The following is an 11,535-nucleotide window of genomic DNA, read 5'->3' as shown; positions in this document are numbered from 1 at the left end:
GCGCGTATGTGTGTGTGTGAGTGTGTATGTGTGAGTGTGTGTTGCTGTTTGTTCAGACCACCCATAACCTGTATTGGTTTGTTTAAGTTTTGTAACATTGTAATTCAAGAAAACATAAATACTGGGGCTAATTTGTTGTACTGAACTCTTCAAAGATGTGTCCCAGCATAGCCACAGTGTATTAACAAGTAAACGACAGAAAAAAAGGAAGTAATTAAAAAGAAAGCATTAAATACAAGAAACTAATATTTCAATATTTCAATATCTTCATATTACAGTTGTGTTAGATTAACCTCACCAGTGAATAGTCAATGACTGCTGTGGTACAAGGGCTTTTATGTTACAATTTATAGTTCATTTATTGGTTTATAACCATAAAAATATCTGAAAATTTTACAACATTCTTCTTTGCTTTTGTAGTTGACTTGCAAGATTCTTGATCGAGTAACACTAACGATGTTATATTTAACCAATATGTGTGTTAATAATCGTTTCAAAATTTTGCCACAAGTGCAGCTTGGAAGCGGTGGGGATGAATGTGTTACAATGACCCTAGTGTTCAACTGGAACTTATTTTATTGACCCCGAAAGGATGAAAGGCAAAATCGACTTTGGCAGAATTTGAACTCGGATGGTGGCGTCGTGCGAAATACCGCTAAACATTTCAACCAGCGTACTAACGATTCTGCCAGCTCGCCGCCTTAATGCGTGTGTTAATCCTTTCTCTTATAGGCACAAGGCCTGAATGTGTGGGGAGAGAACAAGTCGATTACATCGACCCTAGTGTTTCACTGGTACTTCTTTTATAGACCTCGAAATGATGAAAGGCAAAGTCAACACTGGTGGAATTTGAACTCAACGTAGTGATAGACAAAATACCACAAAGCATTTCGTCCGACGTGCTAACGATTCTGCCAAACCCGCCGTCGTATTGTGCATGTGTTAATAATATCAGTGTAATAATCATCTCAAGACATTGCAAAATGTCTTTCCGGTATAGAAACTATGATTACCATTAAATTCGAAACCAGCCTGCTGTGATTTCAGTTGTATAGTTTCAGCGAAACAAACATTTAAAGATATAAGGAGGTACAATCTTTATTTTTAATCATTTTAGTTACTAAAAAGTTAATTCAAAATATTTCAAATTTCGAATTAGTATTTCATAGATATTTCCGTTCTAATAATACGATTGGTAAGAAAGATTTTTGAGTTAATAAACAATAATAACTATGATGCGATAACTAGCAAGTAGAAGGTAAAAAAGAAAAACATGAAACTTATAGACTTTTACAGATTAATATTAATAATTTATTTCTACGTCCAAAAAATAATGTTTTGTTCTCATAACGAGTGGCTAGCTTTGTGCTATAAAATATTTATACGGCAATAAATAGTGTTTTTAAACATGAATTTAAGAAGCTGCCAATTCTATTTCAGGCTGCAAATTATTTGAAAGAAAAAAGAAAAGACTCTTTCTTCTATTTTACATTGTCTGTATCATTGATTCTTGTTATACTTTTTATTGGTCTTTCATGATTTACTGTTGTCAAGAAATAAAAAATAGAGACAATACCTGCTTGCGGCTATAACTGAGGCAAATAAGAGAACAAGACAGGATGAATATAAAAATGACGTTAGTCTCAAACTTATTTCGTAGTAATAAAAGAGGGTAAAACATAACAACAAAACAACTAATTTATCCTCAACAGCAAACTAGAGAAATATTTAATTTAAAAAATATTTGGTATGATAAGAGAGTAAAAACTCTATTCAGTATCGTTTATTCAAACTGGAAACAAAGAGAATGCTTGACGCAAGTCAATTATATCCTTCGTCTATAAATAATGTTTATTCTTAATGAAGGAAGCAAAAGAAAATTAAAAACAAAATCACATCCACAATAAATTGAACATAATTGAAACTTACAGTGATATTATCTTAGTTACGAAAACAAACCTGCTAATTTCGATATGCGCTGATGATAATGAGACCCAAAACTGGGAATACAAAAGAAAGGTTCGCATTTATGTAATGTATCTAGGGAAAGTCAAACAGGTGGAGATATTATAAACTATAACTGTTATTCATTCGTTATTCACAGAACAATAAATGGTACTCATTACCTTTTAAAGTCGCCAGATAAATGAGCTTGGAATAGTTCAGTTTTAAACATGTGAATTGACGTCAACAAGAGAACTGTGAGTGATTCAATTCCAAATTTAATTTTATACTTGTGTTACAGCATCTGGTGGCAGCGTGCTGTCGGTACATTCAAATGTATTGTATCTCTAGAGTACATATATATATATATATATATAATCAAAATAAGCAACAGATAGATATACAAGTTTTGATAAACTAGTCTATAAATAAAAACTGACCCCATAAAAACCAATAAAATCAGTGACAGGCAGAGTCTTCTTGACAATTTATTTATTAACTTCTATGCTGTAGTAGAGGCAACATATTCTTTGTCTATCTCCTTAACTTCTTGGAAATTTTAGGTATTATTATACTAATGTGTCCATCTGTTCTAATTTAATTAAATTCTGTCTTTGTGCAGCTGAGGATTGCTCTGCACTTTAAATTGATGAAATGATTACATTTTTCAATTAAGTGGAGTTGCATGAAACGATCGTAATGCATTACCACTGGATATCCTTGTTGCTTATTTTGATTTCAATTACCTTACTTTGAAATTGCATGGATAATAACGTACTAAATTCTGGTGCCTCAACTTAAGTACCATATCCACCTGAATCTCTCTCTCTCTCTTTATCTCTCTCTCTCTCTCTCTCTCTATATATATATATATAAAAAACCTTATCTTTTTAATCTTTTTTCTTTCTCTCTACTTTTTTTCTCTTTTCGTCTCCAGTCTCCACTTTAATTTTTTTTGTTATAAATACTCATTATGACTGAACTTTCAATAATGTACAGTTGTTATCATATTCTCCAAACATTTACATTGATATTACATTCTATTCCTGTGAAACTCATTGAAATTTCTTTAAACATTTGGACATTCGATCGGTTAAACATGTTTGTCCAAGTTTTATCTTGTAACTTTAAATTCTCCTAAACCATTTATTTATATATTTGCGTCATTGATAGGCAAAAAATGGTCGAAACCAGTCTGGTTTTTGAATAAATCTATTACAAAATTTAAAAGCGACTACACGTTTTTATATTCAGGTGCATTCACAAACCGCAAAACAAATTTTCATATATATATATATATATATATATATAATATACAATCATTTAAGAGTGATATACTATTAACAAAAATAATGATTGTTGGTACTACAGCACAGTCCGTTACTTAAGATTAAAGTTATGCAGTTTCTAAGGATTTGACTACGTGGTAATGTGTTTGTAAGAATTTTTTCTCTCCTTATAGAATAAGTATAATTGTTAATGAAACGTGTTGAACATGTTTTGAATAAACGTAAAAAAGATTATCTCCACATTCGTCTTATATTCATATAATATAACTCCGTATTGATAGTACCAGAATGGAGTTTAATTGAGGCTTTTAGCGCAGTTTCTCTTTACATGTAGATCTTTTGAAATATAACCGGAGATTAGTTAAATGTTGTGTTTCATAAACTACATCAAATTATCTATCTATCTATCTATCTATCTCTCTATCTATCTATCTGTATGTCTGTATGTCTGTCTATTTGTCTGTCTGTCTGTCTGTCTGTCTGTCTGTCTGTATTCCTACTTACCTACGTACCTATCTACCTATGCATGTATGTACGTACGTCACGTAACTATGTCTCTATTATATTTTTATAGCGTTTTGTATAGTAAGTTTGAAGACATTTTACAACTCGAATAAGGTACTCGATGCCGATTAAAATGAAAAATTCTTCATTTGAGTATGATTTCAGTATGTAGTTTAGTTTCAGAGTAAATATCATTAACGTAAATAGTGATAGTGGATTACGTTTTCCGTTTTATAATTTGAAATGACAGGCATCACTCGAAGAATGAACTCAATTTTAAAATCAAAATAGAATGAATGCAATCCGAAACCTCTCAACACAATAATTTATTTAAGATATGCGCCGTTCAGTCAAATAAACTTACTGGAATGTCCATGCGGTTGAAAGATAATTTGTAAACAAGGAAGATTAATTTACAACGTACACTGTTAATAACATGTTTTGCTGGTATACGTCTATTACCTGAAGCGATGATGTGATTACTATTAAATTTCAAATATTCAGAAATACGAAGAAATGATTTAGCTACGAAACTGATCGTAAGAGACAACGAAGGATCAGTCAAATTCGCTCTGAACAAATACTACCATCTGACACAATTCAATAAGATTCTGATCATTACATTTCTTGATATAATGTGTCCGGATAAAAAAAAAAATGTAATAAAATGGATTGTTCATAGTTGGAAAACCTGACATGATAGATCTGCTCGACATGGCTGACACGGAGCTAAATATATTACCATTAACAAAATCACCGCAACCACCAATAAGGAATTTGACTTTCTAGAAATCACTATCAAATGCCCACTAACACATACCCAATCATATTAAGGCGAGAAAGGTTTTGTTCATGTAGATCCACATGGTTTTCATGAGACAATACGGTCGCGAGGGAAATGCTTTCCTCCATAGATCGACTTGATCCCCTCTGAGCTGTGGCTAAAAATGAAATGGATAATACGCCCAATTTCTTATCCTATGGAGTGAAAAACCTTCGTTTATGATTTGGTGGGGTATGTCAAGCTGAGTATTTACCAATTCATTTCTAGATTTTCTCTTGACTACGAGAAAGTTAGAGTTAAAGTAAACCCCGACAGACAATGGTATTGATTGCATATAGTGACTAAAAGATTACAATTATCGATTTCCATCCAATTATGTCTCCAGAGAACGTCTCGTTTCTTTGGCTTTTTGCAATATTTTGATTTGCTGGGAAATTTTCTAAATGTTTTGAAAGCAACGTCAGTGCTTTCGAAGATTGTGATGAGGTAGTAATGTTGAAATATTTCATTGAGAGCTAAACAAGATCTGGAGGAAGTGTTATATCCTGGATACAATGTAAGATTATTTCATTTTCTAACAGATTAATAATAATGTTAAAGGTCTTGTGTGCGTATGTTATATATATATATATATAAGTGCGTGTGGCATTCTATATTATTTCAATGCAGGATCTAAACGAGGCCTTGTTGAGTGTCTTCTGACCGTCCTTGTCATTTCAAAATATTGTCAGCTCAGATTTCCTTGAGATAAATATGAAACACTTTCTTCATTTTGTTCAAATTCTCAATATTATTAGCTTAACATTTCTTGGTCATTCCGACTTTAATTCCTGTGGGGTATTACTATCTATTGAATTCGAAGTACATTAATAATGATCAATCAATTAATCTTGTTCAGGTACGAAATCATATTTAAATTATCCTTTCTCATATTAGTAATTTTATGTATAAAGCAGTAACGCTAATGTGTTCATTTCATCGCAATAAACGAGCGATTCTACCGTTTCATTGATGTTAGATTATCATAAGGCACTGGAGGTATAGATTAGCTGAATAGGCAACAGATTAACAGGAAGTTGTATCACGTAACAGGAAAATCACATCTCAGAAAATGCTTTTAGGGTTTTATTTTATTTTATTTTAAATGATGCAGTTAATGGTCATGATATATATATATATATATATATATATATATATACATAATAAATCAAAAAAGGATTAGGAAATGATTATTCTAATGAAAACGTGTATTTTGGGTAATTATGAATTGCATAAAGATTATTAAACACACATTAAAGATACAAGAATTTGCATGGGCCTCGTACTTATAAAGTGAAACTAAGTATGGAAAACTTTACAGACCACAAGTTATTGTCTACAATCTCGTAGTAGCAACCTCTGCAACAACATAGATGACGGACGGTATTAAACCTCTCTTATTTGGAAAACGTTCATAACTGGAGGAATAAGACGTTGCGAAAATTACAATTGCTGATATTTCATATAAACCTGATCAGAATAATCTTTGGATAGGTCACCCGATTGTTGTCTCACTGTGACATTGCAGTTGGGGAATATAGCATTCTATTAGTTACAACTTACAATTTCCAGGTTCAGCTGCATTCATTAGAAATTTGTATTTTGAAGTAAGAGAGATCTTTGCCTTGACATCAAATCAAAATAAGACGTGGATTATGTTTATATTGGTGTAACATTATTATTAAGTTCTAATATATATATTAAACAAGTCTTGTAAAGATACGAAACAATAAAATAAATGTTACCTAGTAATATAAACTATTAGTATAAATCTATATTCTTTGTTTCGGAACTTGCGGAATGGCTGCTAAACAGTGGAATTTTCTCCAAATTTAGTTATTAAAGTTTAAATTTACATTAATCCTAATTCTACACAGTTATATGATGAGCAGCCTTGTTGACCACTTCCTAACAATGGCTAGTTTATCCAATATCATAATGTTTTATAGAATTCTGGATAAACATTTCCTTTGTAATAATGATGGGCGTAAAATAGCTTGTCATGCATCGTACTTAACGTATATATATTGTTTACAGGCATGGCGCTTTTTTTTCTATTTCTACGTAGATACACTGTGCTCGCTTCTATATGTTTTGTTTTTAACACAGCATCTCTACAAATATATTTTCTATGGCGGGAAAGCTGCGCCATCATGCATATTAACAAGTACGATACACTGTATGATTCTGTATAAGACACTGCTGTTTTTCAACAGCGCGCAGATATTGAGTATAATACATAAATGGCTATTTTAATTTAATGTTATTTCAATTGAGTACACCGAGTTCGAATTGTGGGTGTGATTGAATAGAGAGACATTTGGCTTTATTTCTAGCAGGTCGGGGCGCGTAGGTTAAGTCTTTCTCGTTGGCTGTGGGGATCGTAGAATAAACTACACATCTTCATTTCATATGATGGCTTGAATCCAAAGTTAGTCTTATTGCTATTTTCTTCGGAAATTTTTTCAATTGAACATCGTAGAAAAATATAATGGCTCTCAGTGGTTACATCAATATTTTATATTATCATTGTTCGACTTTTAATGTCACATATAGTTTATATACTAGAAAAAAGAATGTGTGCGTTACTATTAGTACTAACATTAATGGAATAAAGTTTCTGCTGTGGTGAAATGGAAACAAAATGTAGGAATTATTAAAGCTATCGTAGACAAGAAGTTTCGAGAATACATTGAATCGTTTTGGCATGTGCAACCCAACCAAACCATTTTAATGATGGAACACATACAAGTATTGATTGTTTCAGATATAATTTCCTTTTATTCCAAGAAAATATTATTTACAATTATCGATATTTCTGTAAATATTTATGGTAACATTTTAAATTTTGACATGCTAAATTAATTTTCAATAAAAGATATGTCTCTATACACGTCTAAGGTTCACGCAATATTAACAATATTTATATTAACCTCACCATCAAGTTAGCGTTTCTAGATAAGGCAAACGTGTTTCCGATGTTTTAACGGTCTTTCCAACATAAAACCGATACTGTATAACAAAAAAGTAACGGACACACACACACACACACACACACACACACACACACACACACACACACACACACACACACACAAATACACACACACATACACACACATACACACACATATATGAATGGATGGATAGATAGATAGATAGACAGAGAGAGAGAGAGAGAGAGAGAGAGAGAGAGAGAGAGAGACGCATGCGTGTTAGTTAATATATAATATAAATACAGTTAACTATTTTGCTAATAGCACAATAAACCGCTTTCGTAGAGATTGATACGGACTATGATATACATATCTGTGCGTGTGTGTATGTGTGTTTGTGGAGATAAATACATGCACATGTGAAAAAAGAGGTATGTATACATGCATGCAATACAGTTTCCGTGATGCCAATTCCACAAGTGGTTTAGGTTTCGTCCGCTAAAATCCATTTAGAGATTCTCCTGGAGAAATTTGCTGTAAGTTACGTTGCTTTATACAACAATATGTTCAGCATGTGAATTTTCAATCGAAATACTTCGCCCATGGGCCCCATCTTTTCCCTCATTCATGGATTTTTCGATCTTTATAAGATCGCATTATTCCGATATAAGTTGACCGATGTACCTATAGCGGCGATGTAGTCTCTTCTGGCGTGGATTGGATTTGACTCAGTTCTGTTCTTACTGTAAAAGAATATACTGTGCCATCCAGCAACACCCACTTTTACGCATAAAACTATATTTATTCCAACCTAACATTTTCCTAACCCTGTACCAACCCCTCACAACCTTGGCACAACAAACCGAACCCACACCTCTAGAGCAGAGACCTCTAAAATGTATTTCATTTGGGTTAGCGAATCTTGTGCCGTAAGAGGAAGAAACGTACATCACCCCATTTAATCGTAAGAACGACACATCTAAGTCCCTCACAATTGCTCCGATTCATCCGTCTCACTATCAGCGTGAATCGTTTCCGGTGAAAGCACAATCATGCCATATCTATGATAACAACTCTGGTCTATATTTTTGTATCCATGAGATAATTCATCCCAGCCTAAACTATTGATACTGTATAACACTTGTATTTGGCATACAAGAAGTATGGCTTTCTAATCTACTGCTCCTGCTGTACGCAGACTGACTTCTTTTACTACAGTTACAATGGTTGCTGCCTTTCGGAACAGGCTGGACTCATTCAATCTCCACTCCCACTCATATCGGCTTCTCCCATCACAATTATAATGTCCACTGCATTAGGTTCCCCCTAATTACTACGGTTTCTTTTGTCGAACCGCTAAGCTATGAGGTCGTAAACACATCAACATTGGTCGTTAACCGATGGTAGGGTGGCATACATACATATATATATATAACATATATATATATATATATATATATATATATATATATATATACGACGGTCTTCTTTCAAGTCCCGTCTACCAAATCCACTCACAAGGGTTTGGTCGACCCAAGGCTATAGTAGAAGACACATACCCAAAGTGCCATGCAGTGGGATGGAGCTCAGGACAATGTGGTTGGGAAGCCAACTTCTTACCACACAGCCACACCAGCACTATATTGCTTACTTTCACCATATGACGGCCAGTAGATTTGTACATAATGAGTGAACAGTGACATTTTCTATTAAATATATATCAGTCAAGTACTGGAATCGATTTCATCAGCTTGGCCCTTCCCCTCAAAATTGCTAGTCTTGTTTCCAACATTTGAAACCTTGCTACTGTTTTCAATGTTCATGTTGTTTATCACTTGTCTTGTTTTTACTATTGTATTTATAAGCAGCCATCACATCATAAAGAGAAGCTATTATATTTTAAAGATTTGTTTATTAATTCGCTAAGTGTCACAATATACAATTACAGTTTCACATATGAGATAGTAATGGCGATAGTTTGTAGGAAAACAATTAAATAAAACTAACTATAGCGGTATTTAGCTTAGAGAAATGGCTTTTGTTTTTAAGTTTTTATGATCAGCAGACATCTATACAAATGTACAGCCAGACATACGGAAAGAAAGCTACAAAATCAAACAATAACAGCTACAAGCTCAGGCGTACCACACAGTCACACGCATAACGTCATACACATACACACATTTTTACATACGTACATGTGTATGCGTATTCATTTATATATACATATATGCATGTATGTATGTATGTATGTATGAATGTATGTATGTATAAATGTATGCATGTATGCAAAACAGCACAAAAGCATCGAGAGTGAAATTTCTTTTGTCTTTTGAAGATCGCATACTAAAACCCTGATAATGGATTTTATATATAACAATTAGTAAATGAAATGTGTGTGTCTCTGTGTGTACGTATGTATGTGTGTATGGATGGAAACTAATTTATATGGGAGCTGCAGAGAGAATGAGACATCCTGAGATGTATAAAGAGATATGAATACAGAGAAAGGATTATAAGCAGAGAGAGAATGTAGACCAACGTAAGACAAGAAACGAGACAAGAAACACAGACATCTGCAGCAGTTTCCTTGTGACATACCTTTGTGTGAGCCTAATGCTTGCATAAATGCGCTTACATTGAAGTGTTTCTGCATGTGTTGCTAGTATTGTATGTAGGAGTTTGTTTTATCCTTCTATACCGCTCTCCATCTCTCTCTCTTTCTCTCTCACACTCACTCATGCACACAAATATTCCCTCAGCGTTACAATGGTGGTTGACGTTTGAATAACCGGGTGGAGAATGTAGCTAGGTAAATAGTCTAACTAAGCGAACATTTTAGGTTTTACAATGAATATATGAATGAAAACAAGTCAAGTGATCCATTACCTTTATGTTGATAAACATCTCAATACTTAATCATCTCAATAATTGGTCATGGGAGAAATTGAGTGCTGCATGGAAGAAAAATTGATATATAACATCGCAAAACACACACACACACACACATACGCACGCCAAAGAAAACTTCGAAAACAGCACACACACACACACACACACGGCGTAAACACACATACACACTTCTGGAAACACTCAAAATAAACATCGCGGATCAAACCCACACACACCAAAAGGAAGGCAAACCTTAATTCCTTAATAGAACTCTTAAGTAAACATCTATCACAACATACATTAACACACAGCTGATCCCATTTCAAACATATTGAAAGTATAGAAAACACACAAACACACACACAGAGCCCTGACATAAAACACATTCAATAGATGATTTTACGCCACTCCCTGAGCAGGAACCCACTGACATTTTTTAGACAAGACAACTACACCCCCCTCTTTTTCTCTTTGACACCTTGAACTCTATACCAAATTATTTCCAAACAAATTATATTTAAAGAAGATTTTACTGAAAAATTCCATGAACAATTCCAGACATTCCACAAGCAGAAGATAAACACAAACTGTTTTTACTTCAAATTCCAAATGTTTTTTTGAAATATCTGATAAAATGAAATTCATCATTGACACCGATAATATTTTTGATTTTCTATACATACATTTTAAAGGGTTTTATTAATTTCTTTCTAAATTTAAATGTCTTAGATTTATATCTGTGGGGTTTCCCCCTCCATCTTATATATATATATATATATATATGAGAGAGAGAGAAAAGAAAGGTTAAAATCCGTCGAATTTTAGTTTTGTATTCTACAGTTTAGTAAGCATTCCTGTCATGTGAAAGACAGATAGACAAGCAAATAAATTTATACAGCGATAGATAAACACACAGAGACATGCGTAAAGACTCATAGTTAGGTGATTATTGATCTTGCTTTGCAATGATAGATGCCAAAATCTGTAACATATGTTCTACATTATTTTTGATTCTTCTATATGTTGCTCATATCCTTAATGTTACTTGTTCCTTACATTTCTCAACCACATACGTTTCAGAAACAATTCACATATACACGTACGCACATATATGTATATATATATATATATATATATATATATATAT

At 33.1% G+C, this 11,535-nt stretch overlaps 1 protein-coding gene across 11 annotated transcripts in view; it reads right to left on the bottom strand.

Moving 5' to 3' along the window:
• The window catches only part of LOC128247032 (glutamate receptor ionotropic, NMDA 2B-like), a 1,034,258-nt gene that overhangs the window by 419,118 nt on the left and 603,605 nt on the right, over positions 1 to 11,535 (bottom strand). For 4 of the 11 annotated variants that reach the window (XM_052965637.1, XM_052965639.1, XM_052965640.1 and 1 more), the window contains one exon: positions 10,386 to 10,450. The exons of the other annotated variants lie outside the window; for them this stretch is intronic. The gene's annotated coding sequence lies outside the window, so the exon portion shown is untranslated. The remainder of the gene's footprint in view (positions 1 to 10,385; positions 10,451 to 11,535) is intronic. 11 annotated transcript variants of the gene reach the window in all.

The sequence above is a fragment of the Octopus bimaculoides genome, chromosome 2 (genome assembly GCF_001194135.2).
Source record: "Octopus bimaculoides isolate UCB-OBI-ISO-001 chromosome 2, ASM119413v2, whole genome shotgun sequence".
Lineage (NCBI taxonomy): Eukaryota > Metazoa > Mollusca > Cephalopoda > Octopoda > Octopodidae > Octopus > Octopus bimaculoides.
The sequence above is the reverse complement of the archived record's forward strand: the minus strand, read 5'-3'. Positions and strand labels throughout refer to the sequence as shown.